A 17,274-nucleotide genomic window follows, 5' to 3' on the forward strand; every position below is an offset into this window, starting at 1 on the left:
TAAAGGATAAAAGAAATAAGAAATACTGAAAACATTAATCTACTCTCATTCTAATAAAATAATTTTTTATGTCTGTTGAGTTTTATTATTTAAAAAAAACTAGTTTTAAAGGATTTAAGGTATATAAAATTTTGTTTAAACAATAACTGTTATTTTAAAAGTACCACATTACATTCCATATTTCAAATGTTTCTTTAAAAGCTAAACTTGGTTAATATAAAAAAATCAGTGTAATTATGATAATTATTAATAACATATTAATTGTATCTTTATTTCCCAAATATACACGTCATTAAAGTACAAGATTTAAAAGAACATTTTACTAAGCTGATGTTCTTCAAACAAAAGTTTCTACAACAATAGCTCTTAAACTATATAATAATAACAAATCAATTGGAAATTAATGGTGTTATTTAATATTTTATATTTAAATAAATACGTTATAAAATTTTACGTTACTCTCTACACTGAGAAGTAAACTATATTTCGAAAAGACAATTAAGACACACTGGCTTATTTAAAAGTTAACAATATGAAGTATATAATTTTTTTTGTGTGTGTGGTGTTAGGGATTGAACCGGGGGCCTTGTGCAAGGGAAGCACTTTACCAACAGGTCATGCCCTGCTTTGAAAATATGATTCTTGCCATTTTGTATTTATTTCTTGATAGATTACTTTCACAGTTTTTATTTCACAGCCAGCCCATCTCTCCCATGGGTACCTCGCCCATGCTGGATATGAACGGAGAGCTGTAGGCTAAGTTAGAATACATGATGACGTACTGGAGGCCTCTGGATTTGTACTTCAATCTTCATCTGCTCTATGGAGGAAGAGCAGGGAGTAGACGGGCAGAAGACCGTTAAGGCCAGTTATTTAACTGAATCACATTTTCAGAAGTTTCTTGGGAGCACCTTTAGAAAAGAAACAGGTGTTACTTTGACTCTCTGAAGAAATTCTATCTCAATTCTTCTGGGTGCTCACCTTGGGATATGTATTTCCCTCCATCCATTACCCAAGGATCCAACAGCCTCTATCACCCTCCTCCCTTCTTTCCCACAGGCCAGAATCAGTTCCTGCCCTGCTATAGGCTTTGGTCTCAGGACTGAAGCCCTAATGACTGGATCTGCTCCCTGACTGGAAGTCTGCTCCTCCCCTGATAGGAGGGTCCATAGGACCTGGGGATGCGGAGAGTCCGGCCAAAGAGAGGGGATATGGAACCTAGATCCCAGACTTTGGGTGTGGTTGCAGATGACATGTTTCTTCCCCCTTCTCCCTCAACCTCTCCTTACCTGGGAGCAGCAGAGCTCTAAAAGTGACTGGCCCTGCCTACTCCCTCCACTCTGGTTAAGTCAGCTGGAGCATCAGACCCCAGCAGCTGCTCAGCCCCACCAGTCTCTTCAGAGGCTCTGCTCAAGGCAGGGGCTGCTGAGCTGGCTCAGGATCTGGAGTCTGCAGGAGGCTGGGTTCCAGGGCCACAGCCCAATCCTGGTGTTGTAGGAGTCCCCAGAGAACTGGCATCCTCTGCCTTCATCCTGAACAGACTCCACTCTGTTTTCAACTCAGCTTCTGGAAATGAGCCTCCTGTGAAAATGCAGCCCTGAACTCCAGCCTTCCAGGTTGGGCTGGGAAAGGCCTTCCCTGTGCCTTACCCTGGCATTAGCCATAGGACCCTCTCTCTCCCTCTCTTTTATATATGAACATAATACCTTTATTTTAAGTTTAAACTCAGTGCCTAACACATGCTAAGCAAGCACTCTACCACTGAGCCAGGACCGAGGTCCCAGGACCCTCTTCTTTGACTGTGGGTATGAAGTCCCTTTCTCTGTACACACTGAATGGAGATACCATGCTGCCATCTTTCAGGATTGGGTATTTCCTTCCTGTGTTTCTGTTATCTCCACACCATGCCCCACTGTGTCCCTCTTATAGAAATCTGGTCTGAATCAGACCTGCATAAGCTCAAACCCTTTAGAATCCACAGGCGGCCTTGGTATGGCCACTCCTCTTTCCCTTGGGCCCTGACAGGGAGGATTTCTCAGAACTCAGGGCTGAGCATGGTCAAGCTATTGCTTCCAGTGACTGGAGGCCTGATTCTTCTGTCTCACCTCAGAATGGGAAGGACCAGTCAAGGTACAGACTAGGATCTTGGGAATTTACTTGCCTGTCCTCATTGCTCCCCCATCTCCCCCATCCCTCTCTTCAATCTGCCTACAATACCTGTCAGAAAAAAATTATGATGCATCCTATGATGAGGATTCTAGTGATTAAAGGTACTGAATTCCAGTGATTAAAGGTACTGGCTGAGGACTTCTCAGTGACTGTGTCTGGGGTGGTGGTTGAAGGTCCTGAAATGAAAACACAAGAGTGTTAGCCCTTCTTCAGACCAAAATATGAGGACATATCTGCTTAGATCCTGCTGCCCCAAGTCATTCAGGAAGGCAGATCTCTGCTATGTGGCAGCTGCTGTGACAGGTCCTGAGAAGTGAGGGAGACAGGAAACAGGCCATGTCTTTAAGGGGCTCATATAGCTAATGGGAGAAGCCTGGGTGACCATACAACTCATCCTTCCTGGTGGCAGAATATGAGGAGACCCATGAGGATGGTGGTGGAGAAGCTGACATGTGAAGTGATTTAGAGGAATTTCCAAAAAGAGACGAGCACATGTCAGACCCAAAGAATGTGCACTAAAAAAGAGGCATTAGGAGGTGAGAAGGGAAAAAGATAGGAAGACTATAACTATGAATGTTAACCCAGGTCTGACTCATGCTTGATGGATTGTACACACACACACACACACACACACACACACACACACACACACACACGTAGCAGCATCTCATGTGAATCCCACTTCTTCCCCCTCCTGCCAGTTACCTGTTGGCTCCAACTCCGCCTCCCATTCCTTCAAGTTCTGAATCCAGGTTCTACAGTCACCTATCGAGGACCTGTGCAATAACTCGGTCACCTCCTTGTCATTTTCCCACATTTTTTTCATCCAGTTGGACCCAGGATGTAACTCTCTCCACTTTCTGTTGTCTGAGTCAAAAAGGAGCCACATCTGTTCATTGAAGCCAAACTTCCAGGAGCTGTTGGATTTATGCTGACAACACATCCTGCCCTCCAGGGTGTTCACACCTGCCCCCATCAGAGAGAAATCATCCTCCTTTCTTAACAAATCCTTTGTCCAACTCAGTACCACCTTCCCTGTTTTCCTTCTAATCTGGCTGTGTTCTGTCCTCCAAAACAGCTATGTCTGGGCTTTTAGAGGGACCAACATCTAACTCTTTTTTTTTATATGCCCACAATCAATTTCCTTCAACCAATATCAGCTCTCTCATGTCCCTGGACTATCCTTACATACCTCTGGCCATGTCATTTTCTGCTTTAATGTCAGCTAGTTTCTGTTTTAGTGTATTCCCAATATCTCTCAGTGAGGTTTTCTGCTCTTCCCAGGTGACTGTGGCACTCACTTTCCCTCCCAGGGCACTCAAGGAGTTAACCTTATCCATGCCACAGTCATAGGAGAAAAAATTCTTCTGGTCCACCTGGGCGTGGACTGTACACCATTGCTGTCCAGGTGCTGCCTTAGAAGTCATAGCAAAGGGAGTGAGTGCCTGTGAGGGAAAAAGGCGGGTTGGGCTGGTGAGAAAGGACCCTTTAGGCATCTCCTCTCCATCCCTCTGAAGGGCTGAGCTGGCAGAGCAATAATGGCCCTTCCCAAGCTCTCTGCTTTACCTGTTTAAGGTGAGCATGTTCCCCTCCTTTGAAGTGGAGGGGACAGCAACCTCATGTCCCAGGACATAGCCCACTTCCCCTTTGCCTTTTGAACAATGCCTACACGCAGCAGCACATCACCTTGCAATGGTGGTGCCAGGCCTGCTGTGAGGGAAGGGCCTGCCTGGCAGAGGACGATCAGACACAGGAGAAGGGACTGGGCATGCTGAGTCATGGTGGGTGCAGTGAGGATGGGATCACAGCTGCATGAGAAAGAGTTCATAATTATGGTTCATAGCTTTTAGCTTGACTCTTAGGAGATGGCACTACTGTCCCAGGAGATTGCCTTTTTTTAGGTTGGAAAGTGATATTGTAATCTGAATAAAATGAAAAATCCATAGTTTGAAGAAAGGTAGTAAAGGAAGGAATCAGAAGCATGTGCTTTGTGGCTCAGAAAATTGTATATGCCAGGTTAGATATACTAGAAAAGCCAGAAAAATGACCAGTCCACTGTGATTTTTAAGAAAGCCTGGGAGACTCTTGTTTATCAAGTGTATTAAAAATATCTAGTATCCAAACCTGAACCAAAATTAGTGGAAAGGAAGAAATAAATAATAAGTTCAGAGCAGAGCACAAATAATGAATCAGAGACTAAAAAGGAGCACAAGAGAGTAATGAAATAAGGAGCTGGTTCTTCAAAGAACTAAACACAGGTGAAAAGTCAGTAGCTAGACAACTAGGCAAAGTAGAGAGAAGACTCAAATTCAGACAAGAAAAGGGAAAGGTTGCAACTGACACCACAAAAGTACAAAGGATCATTTGAGATTATTAGGAACAAAGATACCCATGTTTGTTATTATTTGCAAAAATTTGGTAACCTAGAATAAATGGAAAAATTCCTGAACACTTACACATATATATCTTACCCAGCCAGATTGAATCATGAATAAATAAAAAAGCTGAGCAGACCTATAATAAGTAACAAGATTGAATCAGTAGTAATAGCCTTCCAGAAAAGAAAATTCCAATACAAGAGAGCTTTACTGCTAAAAGTTCTACCAAATATTTGAAGAACAGTTTCTAGTTCTCCTTAAGTAATTCCCAAAAATAGAAGAGAAAGAAATTCTTCCAAATACATTTGATAAAGCCAGCAATTCCATGATACCAAAACCTGACAACACACACAAAAACTAATCCACAGCTATTTTTTAAAAATATTTTTTAATTGTTGATAAAACTTTATTTTATTTATTTATTTATATGTGGTACTGAGAATCGAACCCAGTGCCTCACACACGTCAGGCAAGTGTGCTACTGCTGAGCCCCAGCCCCAGCCCCCACAGCTAATATTTTTGATGAATAAAGATACAAAAATCCTGAACAAAATACTAGCAAACTAAATTCAATTGCCCACTAGAAAGATTATTCAACATGACCAAGTGGAATGCATCTCAAGGATGCAATAATGGTTCAACACTATCTAATCAATAAATGTAATATCCCACATTAACAGAATGAAGGACAAAACCGATATAATAGATGTAGAAAATGCATTTGATAAAATCAACATCTCTTCATGATGAAAATGCTGAACAACTAGGTATAGAAGGAATACATCTCAACATGATAAAAGGTGTGTCAAGTAAGCCATCAGCAAGCATCATAACAAATGGATAAACACTGAAAGTTTTTTTCTCTCAGATCTGAAACAGAAGAATGATGCCCATTTTACGACTTTTAATCAATGGAATTCTGGGAGTGCTTGCTAGAGCAATCAGGCAAGAGAAAAAATGAAGGGCATCCAAACTGGGAAAAAAGGAATAAAATTCTCACTGTTTGCAGATGAGCTGATGTTACATTTAGAAAACTCCAAGGACTTCACCCAAAACTAGTAGTGGTAATAGATGAATTTAGCAAAATTGCAAGATACAAAAAAATAAAATGATTAGAGTTGTTATATACAAATAGCAAATCATCTGAAATAGAAATCAAGGAAACAATACTACTTACAATAACTGCAAAAAATATAAAACCTTGGAACAAATTAAAATAAAGAGTTAAAAGATCTCTAAAATGAAAACTATAAAGTAATGAGGAAAGAAATTGAAAACAACAACAACACACACACACACACACACACACACAAATAAAAGGATAACCAATATTGTTCAAATGTCTATTCTACCCAACACGATCAGCAGATTCAATGTAATCACTACCAAAACACCAAGAGCATTCTTCACAGAACTACAAAAGACAATCTTCAAATTTCTATGGAACCACAAAGCTCCTGAAGAGTCACAGTTATCCTGCATGAAAAGAACCAAGCAAGAGGAGTTCCATGACTTGACTTCAAAATACAGGACAAAGCTGGAGTAATCAGAACAGCATGGTGCTGAATTACAAACAGAAGCATGGACCCATGGAACAGAAGAGGGAGCATAGAATTCGACCCACACACCTACAGCAGCCTATTTTTGAAAAAGGTGTAAGAATATACAGTAGAAAAAGGACAGTTTGGGGGCTGGGATTGTGGCTCAGCAGTAAAGCGCTCACCTACACGGGAATGACCCGGATTCGATTCTCAACACCACATAAAAAAAAATAAAGGCATTGTGTTGTGTCTATCTTTAAAAAAAAATTCTCTCTCTCTCTTAAAAAAAAGACATTTTTTTCTATACATGGTGTTGGGAAAACAGGGTAGGGAATTCACAGGAAAAAGAATGAAACTAGACCCCTGTGGCTCTTTACTCAGAAACAATCGACTCAAAGTGGTTTAAATGGGCAGTGGTAAAATGCTTGCTTACCAGGCAGGAGAACCAGGGATTAATTGAAAAAAATAAAATTTTATTTTTAAATATTTTAAGGCTATTGTAATGGGAAAATATTTTTTAGACAAGACCCTAAAAGTAGAGAAAACAAAAGCAAAAACAGATAAACAAGATGAATCAAAATAAAAAATCCTCTGCACATCAAAGGTAACAGTTTTGGGAGTGGAGAAACAACCTACAGAATGTCAGAAAATATTTGCATGTTGTGTATCAGGTAAGAGGTTATATATGGAACTCAAAGAACTTAATAATTAGAAAACAAATAGCCTGATTGCAAAATGGAGAAAAAAATCTGAAGACATTTCTCAAAAGTGATAAGTAAATGGCCCATAGGCACACAAAACTGTGCTCAGTATCACCAGTCATCTTTGAAATGCACATCACAACCACAAGGTGACATCATCTCACTCCAGTAAGAATGACTGTTAACAATAAAACAAACAAACAAACAAAAAGTGCCTGCAAGAGAATCCTGTATATTGCTAGCGGGATGTAGATTCATAGTGGGGGAGAGGTAGGAGGGCTTAGGCAACCAGGGCAAGATGGCAAGGGAGGAGGTTGGGCAGGGCCCAAACAAAGGAGCGTGGGGAGGGTCTTCTGATGAGGTCAACTTCCTGCTTGACCTAAGTGCTGGTGGTCACAAGTGGGGGACCCAATCAGACAGACACTTCCATATTAGCACTCTCAAGCAAGAGATCCAAAAGGGAAACTAAAACAGATGCATGGACAGAGGGGGAACCAATAAATAATATTTAGGAGTATGTAGACAGGGGAGGAGATAAGAAAAGGAGGAATTCCAGAGACCATCAAAAGAACAGGCCAAAACTCCCACTGGATTCCCAGCTCTGAGGCCCCCTTTTCTCAGAGAAGTCCTCTCTATATCTCTCTCACTTTTGCAATAAACCCACTTCTATCTCAGTTTCCTGTTCTTAGATTCTTCAATGAATGAACACAATGATAGGTGTTTTCTAATTATTAATTATAGGTGGTAATAATAGGGCCACTAGGAAAAACAGTATGAGGTCCTTAAAATTTAAAAATTGAACTAGCATACGATCCAGGAATTCCTCTACTGAGTAATAGCCAAAGTAAATAAATACAGTCTGTCAAAGACATCTGCATTCCCATGTTCAATGTAACACTATTCAAAAAGGCAAAGAAACATAAACAACCTAGGTGTCAATCAAGTGATTAACAGATTTAAAGACAATATGATACATAACACAAACTGGAATACTATTCATCCATATAAAGGACAAAATCCTGTCATCTGCAACACAATTGATGAAAATGGATGTCATCATGTTAAGAGAAGTAAGCCAGAAAGACAAGTATCATATGATCTCACTTTCATGTGGAATCCAAAAAAAGTTCATCTCAGTATTTGAAATCAGATGGTGTGTACAGAAAAAGGGATGGGAGATGTTGATAGATGGGAATTAATTTGCAAGTAGATAACAGTGATAATTTCTGGTGTGCTCCAGCACAGTAGAGTGACTGTAGAAAACTGTATTTTGTTTAACTCAAGAATCTAGAAAAGGGCTGGGGTTGTGGCTCAGTGGTAGAGCATTTGCCCGTCAAGTATGAGGCACTGGGTTCCATCCTTAGCACCACATAAAAATAAAATAAAGGTATTGTGTTCATCTACTATATTAAAACAAAAACCTTAAACTAACAACCAAGCCCTAAGGAGGGGCTCAGGTTCTACTCCTGGACATCTACTCATATCAGAAACAGAGAAAGATACCAACAAAGGGACACATGTAAAAAAAAGAGGAAAGAAAATCCATCTCATTTGAAGTGAAAGTCCGTGATCTCAGAAAACATGAGGAAACAGGCACGCCCCCCCCTTCACAATGCTCCAACAAAGGATCCCACAGTTATAGAAGTAGATAAAATCACAGATAAAGATAATGAAAAACTAATTATTAAAATGTCCAATGATCTAAAAGAAGATCTAACAACTGAATAAGAGAATAAATGCAGACGAAAGACCATGTCGATAAAGAAACGGCGATACTGAAAAGAAACCAATGAGAATAGCTGTACATGAACGAGACAAGGAATCGAATTCAAAGTTCCCTGGGGACAGCGCCAACCCGTTAGACTGCCTAGAAAGCAGCGCTTCCAGCTTTGAGGATAGGACGTCAGGCCGTGAAGACAGAGTGAATCAGCTGACTACCCGGTGCGCAAAGAAGAATCCAAACGAGGGGCGCGGCAAGGTCCCGGGCGCTGGGCTGTACGGCTCTTCCCGCCGCTCTCCTTTCCCTCTCGTGTCTCCCTGCCCAGGCCGCCCTCCTTAGGCCGGGCGCCGGCAGAAAGCCGCTGCCGGCAGCGCTCCCAGCTCTCGGACAGTGACGGACTTTTCCCTGCTGGGTTAGGTCCTCTGCCACTCGCCCCCATCCCCGCAGTAACTGTCTCAGGCATCAGCAAGGAAGCCACCGGTCCGCGGCCCCCGCCCTTCACTCCCCAGCAGCCAGCTCTCCAGACCCCTTCCCTGCACCCTCTCTCCGGCCGCCCTCTCCCCCCACCATCTGGCTCCCCCCCACCTCTCGCCCGCTCCCTCCGCTCTCGCTCGTTCTCCGCGCCGCCAGCTCCACTGCCCCCCGCCGGCTCTCCCCACTCGGCCTCTCCCTCACTGCCCCCCAACTGTCCCACGCGTCTCGACTGCTGTCGCTCCCAGGCCCGCGCCCTCCGCTCTTGCCCGCTCTCCCTGCGGGTCCCCGCTTCTCTCCGGGTGGGCCAGGGAGGGAGAGCAGCGCGACCAGGGTCCCCCTGCCTCTCTCCATCTTCCCCGCCCTCCAGCCTTGCTTCTTGCCTGGGACTGGCTCGCGGGGCTCTGGGTCCGAGGGTTCCGGGCACCCCGCCTCTGCGTCCTCCCCAGGTCGGCGGGACGTCTGGACTCCGTCGTGCTCCGGCCACCACTTGGAAGCACTTGCCGGGTCCCGCCTGGTCCCTTTCGAGGACTCCGAGCCTGCTCCCCATCCGGCCTGGTATGGGGCTCCTCCTTGTGGCCAGAGGAGAAGATGGACCGGATCTCGGGGCCACGGCGCCTCACCTCGAACTCCTACCAGCTGGGTGTTCTGGGGGTGGGCCGCTAGGCGGCTCCTGTCCTGAGGCTTGGGATAGGCAAAGCGCTGCTCTGGCTAAACTTTGATAGGTGGCACAATACCTTTATTTTATTTGTTCATTTTTATGTGGTGCTGGGGATCAAACCCAGTGTCTCATGACTGGTAGGCAAAAGCTCTACCACTAAGTACCACTAAGTCCCACTTGCAGGTTTTTTTCCCCCTGGGTATGGGATAGTTTTCAAACTTTTTTTTCTTAATGTGTAAAGCTGTGACTGTAACAGTTACAGTTCATCTTCTGAAAGTAGCCGTCATTGCTCTAAGGCTTATTTTTTTTAATTCCCCCCTTCTCTCCTCTCCCCCTCCCTAACAAGTTTAGGGAGATGGTGTAATCTTTTCTTCCCCTAGTTGATTGCCCTGGAACTCACCCACTACTGGGAGGAGATGACTGCTGGAGATCTGGAAATCAAATGGATCTAAAAGACATCTACAGAATATATTACCCCCAAGCAGCTGAGTTTACCTTCTTCTCAGAAGCTCATGGAACCTTATCCAAAATAGACCATAATCTAAGTCACAATGTACATCTTAAAATACCAAAAAATTGTCATAATGGCATGAATCCTTTAGGATTATAATGGAATGAAACTAGAATTCAACAGTAAGAAAAAAGAATTGATACCACATAAATACATGGAGATTGAATACTCTGAAATGAATAATGGATCATAGAAGAAATTAGAGAAAAAATCATGAAGTTCTTAGAGACAAGTATGAAGTGAGAATCAATATATCAAAACCTCTGGGATAGTATGAAAGCACTTCCAAGGGAAAAATTCATAGTGCACAATGGCAATCTTTAAAAAATGGAGAGATCCTAAATAAATAATCTTATGCTCCATTTCTAAGACTTAGAAAAGGAAGAGCCAACTACTCCCCAAAATAATGAAATTGAGAATTAAAAAAATATACAGGATCAATACAGGAAATGGTTGGTTCTTTGAAAAGGTACATAAGATTGATAAGCCCTTAGCCAAACTCACCAAAAGAAAAGGAGAGAGAAGCCTTTAACAAAAAGGATGAAAAAAGAGATGTTATCACAGACATTTCTGAAATTCAGAGAATCATCAGAAACTATTTTGAAAATGTATACTCCAATAAATTGGAAAACCTAGAACACATTGAATAAGTTCTAGACATATACAATCACCCAAAGTGAACCAGGAAGACATTTAAAACCTATATAAAGTAATAAAATTGAGATGACAATTAAAAGTCTTCCAACAAAGAAAAGCCCAGAACAAGATGGATTCTCAGCTGAGTTCTATCATACCTTTAAAGAAGAAATAACACCAGACTTTCTCAAATTATTCAACAAAATTGAAAGGGAGGGGATACTCACAAATCCACTCTCCAAAGTTAGTATAACCCTGATACCAAAACCAGATAAAGATAAATCAAGGAAAAAATTACATAGCAATCTCCCTGAAGAACATAGATATAAAAATCCTTAATAAAATGTTAGCAAACCACATAAGAAAACATTTTAAGAGGACAATACACCATGATCAAGTGGAATTCATCCCAGGAAGGTAAGGTCTGCTCAACATGTGCAAATCAATAAATGCAATTCTTAGCCAGGTGTGGTGATGCATGCTTGTAATCTCAGTGACACGGGAGGTGAGACAGGAGGATCCCAAGTTCAATGCCAACCTCAGCCTTGGGGAGGCACTAAGCAACTTAGTGAGAAACTGTCTCTAAATATAATACAAAATAAGGGCTGGGGATGTGGATCAGTGGTTGAGTGCTCCTATGTTCAATCCCTGGCATGCCCAAAATAAAATAAAATAAATGTAATACTTCACACAGATAGAATTAAGGACAAGAATTATGTGATCATCTCAATAGATGCAAAAAAGGCCTTTGATAAGAAACAGAACCCATTCATGTTAATCTGGAGAAACTAGGTATAGAAGGAACATACTTCAATATTATAAAGACTTGATAACAAACCCAAAGCCAATATCACACTGAATGGAGAAAAACTGAAAGCTTTTTCTCTAAAATTAGCAATATTACACTTTCACCATTTCTATTCAATTTAGGTTTTGAAACTCTACCCAGAGCAAGTTGTCAAGGGCAGGAAATTAAAGGGATACAAATAAAAAAAAAAAAAGAAGAAGTCAAACTATTTGTTTGCTGATGACATGATCCTATATCTAGAAGACCCAAAAAATGTTAATCAGAAGACTTTCTAGAAATGATAAATGAAACCATCAAAGTAGCGGGATATAAGAACACATTTATAATAGTTTCCTATACTCCAACAGTGATTCAGCTGAGAAGATGATAAGAAAAATCACTTTATTTAAAATAACCTCCACAAACAAACAAAAACAAAACCCCAAACCAAGAACCAAAACCCAAACCAAACCAAACAAAAACATCCAAACCCTTGGGAATTAATATAATCAATGAGATGAAGAACTCTACAATGAAAACCTTAAAACTCTTAAGAAAGAAATTGAAGAAGACCTCAGAAGACGGAAAGACCCCCCCTTGTTCTTGGAGAGGCAGAGTTAATAATGGCCATACCTCCAAAAGTAAAATATAGATATAACGCTGCAGTCTGGCTGGGCACAATTCATGAGCCACTTATTAAGCAGGAACAAACTTTATTTCTTGAACGCACACACCGCACCATGCCAGCTCTTCAGGAATTCCCTCAGAGGCCAACTGCCACCACAGGCTCTCCCAGCCAGCACCTCAACTGCTCTTGCGGCAGATTAGCTGGGTTGCGTGGGCAGATCCAAAAGAGTCCCCCAATGAGCAGCTCTGTGGTCTGAAAGGGCTGGGAAACAGCCCAATGAGCATCACCACAGAGGAGCCAATCAGCTGGTGCTGGGGCCAGTTTGGCTGAGGCTCTCAACAATTTAATATCATCCCCATTAAAATACCAATGACATTCTTTACAGAAATAGTGTTGAGAGCCACAGCCGAAGGGGCCCCAGCAAACTTCCAGCTGCCAGCAAACTTCCAGCTGCCAGCAGAAGATAACGCCATCATACAATCCATAGGGACAAGGCATAGTTGAAAGAGCTCATCAAACTATTAAAATGTTCTTATTAAAGCAAAAAGAAGGAATTGGGAATGGGTATTTATTCCCCAAAGATAAACTTAAAATAACCCTTTTTACTCTAAACTTTTAAAATTTGGATTCATCAGGGTTTAGTGCTGCAGAAAGGCATATATGTCCAAAAAATGTACATAAGCCCAAGGTACTTTGGAAGGATATTCTAACAGGAAAATGGAAAGGTCCTAACCCAGTAATTGTCTGGAGTTGGGGGTCTGTTTGTGTGTTTCCACAGGGAGAACAGCAGCTGACTTGGATTCCAAAGAGATTAACCAAAGCGATTTCTACAGACCAAAAATAAGATGATTTGGCTCAAATCCATAACAGCTGATATCCAGAACTCCAGTTTGGCTACCCTTACATCTGTGACAGAACCAGGATGCTTTTTTTTTAATATCTATTTTATTATTGCCCTTTCCCACATCATGAAGTTCTATTTTGTTTTTTGAGCTCATACAGACCTAGGTTAATGTTTTGCTGATCAGTTCTATTTTTTGACTATAGAGTTTTTAAACATTGCAATGGAGATTTCACCTTTAAAAAGTTATAAGGCCTTTACTATTATGTTATGTGTTGTGTGCACACTTGTGTTTTATGTTGTATGTTTGTATGTACGTATGTCTATATATCATATATGATGAGCGCTCATGAAAAAATGGATCCAAATATATTTTTTTATTCACGTGATTTAAATGGTTTAATTTAAATTGGGTAAACAACTGTTGAGGATTGTTTTAATATGTGAACAAAAAAGAAGGTTAAGAGATCTGTTTGTTTACTTTCACCTTTCCTTTTCATTATATTTAATAATTCTGTTCAAGATAATGTAAATTGTCAAGAAAATTGTTTTCTTTTAGTGACTTCTGGAATGTTACATAATTTTTTCTTTAACTGCTGAGGTCCATTGCCAAGTAGGAATGACGCATGGCATGACCCAGGTCATTTGCAGTGACATTTCATGTAAGGTGACCTTGCTCAAGGACCAGGGCAGATCGGGTTTAGGGCGGATCAGGGTTTAGGGTGCTCCTTGGGTTTAGGGCGGTTCCAGGTTTAAGGTGCACCCTGCTGGGAATGGGGCGTAACCTGCTGCCTCAGGCACGCCCACTCCTTGAGTTCCCATTTAGTTCTGGCAGGATTCAGAGAGTATTTGGGATTCAGAGCCTGGTGGATTTTGCCCAGAACGCTGATTTCTCCAGAACGTGTGTAGAGTGCCGCTGTGAGTTCAAGAATAAACAATTGCTGTTTGAATCTACAAGGCTGTGAGTGGCTCGTGACTTTCTGCCCAGCCAGACTGCAGCATTTAACCATTATTGCCAGAATTCCTATCTTCATCCCAGTGCTGGTGAAGACAAAGATAAAACCAATCTACAGCTTCTGCAATAGCCATCACTGAACTGCTTGCAGAACTTCCCAGTGCTGGTGAAGACAAAGATAAAACCAATCTACAGCTTCTGCAATAGCCATCACTGAACTGCTTGCAGAACTTGCCTGGACTATGTATCACTTGTATGCATTGTGAATTCACCTGTATGCATTGTGAACTATCTGTTGGTGCAGTGACTTGTGGTAGTGTTGGGGTATTTTTGCTGATGATGTCATCGGTGTTACAATTTATCCAAAAGGAGCCATCAATTGGCTTGGTGTTTCTTCCTCCCTTTTGCTTGTCATGATCGTTCAGCTAAAATTTGGGGGCCAACAGAGGTGAGGCAAAGAACCTCACCCCCACCCCCGGTACAAAGACCTCTACACAGGTGTGGCTGTATACTGGACCAGTAGTCAGTGATGGGTAAGATCCAATTGCAATGGTACCAACCTAAGACAGGAGGCTGACACCTTGAGGTCAGCTCATCCAACAATGGGTAAGAACCATATGTACTATTGGACAACCTAAGGCAGGCACGGTCCCTAAGCCACATGCTTGTTGTTTAAACAGAGAGAGGGAGATGTTGAGAGCCACAGCCGAAGGGGCCCCAGCAAACTTCCAGCTGCCAGCAAACTTCCAGCTGCCGGCTGATGATTGGCTCACAGCGGTCCCAGCAACATCTAGCTGATTGGCTCCTCTGTGGTGATGCTCATTGGAGATGCTCATTGAGCTGTTTCCTTGCCCTTTCAGACTGCCAGCTGATGATTGGCTCACAGCAGCCCCAGTAAAATCTAGCTGATCCGCTCCTCTGCTGTGATGCTCATTGGGCTGTTTCGCTGCCCTTTCAGACCACGGAGCTGCTCTTTGGGGGACTTTTATGGCTCCACCAATGCGACCCAGCCAATCGGCCTCAAGAGCAGGAGGATTGTGGGAGGTGGTGAGGCTTTTGGTTGAGAGAGAGGCTTGTGGGAAGCCAGTGGTGGCAGTTGGGCTCTGAGGGTTTTTCCTGAGGAGCTGTTTTGTTTTGCCTGTGTGGTTCTAAAAATAAAGTTCGTTTCTTTTGACAAGTAGCTCCTGAATTGTGCCCAGCCAGACTGCGGCACAACCCTCTCTGGACCACAGCTCACTATCTGGAGGGCAGCTTCTGCAGAAATGAAGTTGGGCTGTGGAAGTTAGCCTCTGCCACAGGCCCCATCTCATGATAGACACCATCATTCATAAAAGACTTAAAGTTGGAAAAAATTTTCAAAATCCATGGAAGAAATTTGTCACCCGGAATTACAGAATGGGGGGTATTCTTGGAAGTGGTGCTTTCCCGAGCCTCTTAACCCTCCTGCAGTTTCTATCACCCCTTTATTGACATTCACCCCACGCTGTGCTGAATACTACGTACATACTTTCATGTTTCATACATACATGTTTTTTTTCACAAGCTCATGAGATTGACTTTTGGACATCTGAACTAAGACCACTCCTGGGAAATCTGCCAAGCTGCCTTCCTCTTCTTTCCTTACGTCGTTCAAGATTCGGCTTATGTTCCCTAGGCAGCACAGTTCCATTCTCTTCTCTCTGTCCCACTGGGACCTGTGAGCTGGTGTCTGAGAACATCTCTGCCTGCCACCTACCTTCCTACAGCTAGTCCAGTTTATGTACGGAGAGATCTGAGGCAGCCCATGCTTATGGGTCAGGGATTTTCAGAGAAAAAGAACCAATAGAGTATTGAACCAATGTATTCTACTAGAATATAGAACCATTCTATTGGTTCTTTATACACACATAAGCAAACACACACGTATATTTGTATATGTATACATGCATATATAAATCATAAGAGGAGATCTATTAGATTGGCCTACACAATCAGGCTGATACTCCCACAATGGCTGCCTGCAGGTGGGAGAGTCAGGGAAACCAGTAGTTGCTCAGTCTAAGAAGTTGGAAGCCTTTGAACAAAAGAGACCGAAGATGCAGCCCTGGTCCAAGGCTGAAGGCCTGTAAGCCTCCTGGACAGTTGCTGGTACAAGTCCACCGCCAACACTGAAGGATACAGAAGCTGAAGTCCACACCAGGGCAGCAACAAGGACTGCACCTGCTCAAGAAGTGCTTTGCAGCTGCGCACAGTGGCCACACCTGTAATTCCAGTGACTCTAGAGGCTGAGGCAGGAGGATCTCAAGTTCAATGCCAGCCTCAGCAATGGTAAGACACTAGGCAACTCAGTGAGACTATGTCTCTAAATAACATACAAACTAGGGCTGAAATGTGCCCCTGAGTTCAATCCCCCCCCAAAAGCTGCGCATGTGCACAGCCGCAGGCTACCCCTATACCTTCCTTCCATTTGTTTTGTTGTTGTTGTTCCAAATGCTCCCCCAGCCTACTGAGTGGTCCACTTCTGGGTGGTCTTACCCCCTCTAAGTATGACACATGCCAATTGTCTCTGGAAACACACACCCAGAAATGTACTTTATCAGTTTTCTAGACAAGTCTCAACCCAGGGGAGCTGGCCACTGAGACTAACTGGCACAGAATGTCTTCTGCATAGTCATAAACCCCCTGGAACCTAACCAAGCTACTTTCCTGTAGCTGATGCTTAATAACCATGTATTTGAATAATGAATGCATTCCAATCTTCTAAGTCTTATTTATTAACTATTCTTTTAGTTCTTAATCCTAATAATGTCAGAATCAAACAGGAAAAAATGATACCATATCAAACTTTTCTGGGGATAGGCTTCAGAAATCTCTCTAACAAGTTCCTCAAGCAATTCAGAAGCAGCCAGTTTGTTCCCAGCCTGAGGACTGGCATTTGAGAATCAAAGGGCCACTCTGTCTTTCTTGACCCCCGAATCCTATAACATCTCCCTTTCTCCACTATCCATGTAGCCCTAACCATTTTCTCTTAGCAACCAAAAATCAATAACCAAGCTCACCCATCCTGAGAGTCTCACCATGAGACAAAGACATGCTTGCAAAACATTCATCAAATATTAAGCTCTGCTGCATATTAAAACTTTCCCTAGCCAATCAGTCCCCATCTTCAAATAAGTGACCATGTCTGCAACTCTAAGTCAATGGAGATGTACTTCCTGGACACTGTTTTGCCCAGTGTTGGACTCTCATCTTTCAGCTGTCTTTGTGTCTTCTTGGTATTTTGGAATCTCGTGCTC

The 17,274-nt window shown here is 42.5% G+C and overlaps 1 long non-coding RNA gene across 1 annotated transcript; it reads right to left on the bottom strand.

The window, feature by feature from the left end:
- Window positions 1–558: 558 nt before the first annotated feature.
- Window positions 559–9,540, bottom strand: LOC144373411 (uncharacterized). Its single transcript, XR_013433091.1, has 3 exons — window positions 9,364–9,540; window positions 2,218–2,345; window positions 559–911 (listed from the first exon to the last, which is right to left on the bottom strand). It is a non-coding gene; the product is annotated as an uncharacterized LOC144373411 (long non-coding RNA).
- Window positions 9,541–17,274: the final 7,734 nt, after the last annotated feature.

The sequence above is a fragment of the Ictidomys tridecemlineatus genome, unplaced genomic scaffold, assembly GCF_052094955.1.
Source record: "Ictidomys tridecemlineatus isolate mIctTri1 unplaced genomic scaffold, mIctTri1.hap1 Scaffold_39, whole genome shotgun sequence".
NCBI lineage: Eukaryota > Metazoa > Chordata > Mammalia > Rodentia > Sciuridae > Ictidomys > Ictidomys tridecemlineatus.